The sequence below is a fragment of the Camelus ferus genome, chromosome X (genome assembly GCF_009834535.1).
Source record: "Camelus ferus isolate YT-003-E chromosome X, BCGSAC_Cfer_1.0, whole genome shotgun sequence".
Taxonomy (NCBI): domain Eukaryota; kingdom Metazoa; phylum Chordata; class Mammalia; order Artiodactyla; family Camelidae; genus Camelus; species Camelus ferus.
The window spans coordinates 92,894,106-92,895,757 of record NC_045732.1 but is presented as its reverse complement, the minus strand read 5'-3'; the positions used below and the strand labels follow the sequence as shown (position 1 = coordinate 92,895,757).

Below are 1,652 nucleotides of genomic sequence, written 5' to 3'. Positions count from 1 at the left end.
CAATGATTTAAAAAGTAATAATACGAGAAGTTACTAACCAGAAATCAAAAGGCTTAAAAATGTTAGACACATTTATAAATGCAAAACCATAAATGACTACATTAGGAGAAGCTGGGATTTTAGCTACTCTTTGATGTTATAAGGAAGACAAACAGTCCTTCTCAGGGAATATTAAATGTAAAAAAATAGATAAGTTTTATTGTTTTTTTTTCAACTTAAAAAAGAATGTTTCTTCTGGAAAATTTAGAACATGTAACTCACAAAAGGTCATTAGTAATCTTATCACTTTGAGATAACCATTTTTTCAACATTTAGGGTATATATCTTTTCTTTTTTCTATGCATAAATTAAAACAAAAAATTCACACTCAGCAATAAACAAATTTTTCCTGTCTACAAACAGTCTTGTATTAATATGACTTTAATGCATATACAGATAGTATTCTATCGCATGGATGCAGAATGAGTTATATACCCAAACCTCTATTTTGGACAGATTGTTTTCAAGTTTTTGGTATTATAAATAATCAATCCTGCAATACACTTCATTGTGCTTGCATCTTTGTCTTTATCTCTGATTATTTCCTTAGTAAAAATTCTTAGGAGCAATGTTACTGGGTCAAGGATTATGTAAAATTTTATAACTTTTGCTATGTTTGGCTAAATTTTCTGCCAGAAAGGTTGTGTGAATGTCCCACCTCTGTTTTTTCCAGAGCACATTCTTTGTTGCTGATGTTAGCAACTGGGTAGTAGTCTGGATAGACCCATTCTGTCAGTTCTTCTGTTCCTTGGTACAGTGTTATAGGATCTAGCACAATGCTGGGTACACACTGAGCCCTCAACAATATTTGTTGATTTAATATCCTTCATAATGCATCCTTTGAAACTCTTATCTGGAGTTCATAGGAAACAAAATCATCAAAATATGAGTATGCTTTAACCCCGAATGCTATCACTGACATTAAATAAAGAGTAAGGACTTGAGGGAACAGATAGGTATGTTCTTTAAAAAAATATTTGGCGGGGTAGGTAATTAGATTTGTTTGTTTTTTTTTAATGGAGGTACTGGGGATTGAACCCAGTACCTCATGCATGCTAAGCATGCACTCTACCACTGAGCTATACCTCCCCCCACCCCCAGATAGGTACATTTTGATAGTGGGGAAGGACTTGGAGAAAGTCTGGAGGCTCTAAAGTGGGGAGCAGAAACCATCTGAGGTTTCTGGGAGCAGACTAAAGGGGGCCGAAAACCTGAGATTTGAGGTTTGCTGGGAGGGGTAGTTGTTCGGAAGGTTGGAGAGAGAAAGCTCTCGCCTATTACCTGCTTCCCACAACTCCACTCCTTTAAGCACTCAGGATGTTAATAGACCTGGTGGCCTTTATGTAAAACATTAGTGTGCAAACTTCTCCCAACAGAAGTCTGGGCATAGTTATACTGAATTGTATATTTTTTTATTTGGACTGGGGAGGGTACAGGTTTCATCTAAGTTTCCCTCTTTGTATCCTGCATGTGGCTATTATCCGTGAAGTGGGACCAGTGGCCAGAGGAATCCCATTATTGCTGCTCCTTCCACTCTCTGCCTGAACTATAGACAGGGTGGGCAAACTCACAGGCCCTGGGGCTCTCTGGGAAGAGCCCACCATGGTTTCAGA

The 1,652-nt window shown here is 37.6% G+C and overlaps 1 non-coding gene across 1 annotated transcript; it reads right to left on the bottom strand.

The window, feature by feature from the left end:
- Positions 1–1,056: 1,056 nt before the first annotated feature.
- On the bottom strand, positions 1,057–1,128 carry TRNAA-AGC. Its single transcript has one exon. It is a non-coding gene; the product is annotated as a tRNA-Ala (tRNA).
- Between the last annotated feature and the right edge of the window lie 524 nt (positions 1,129–1,652).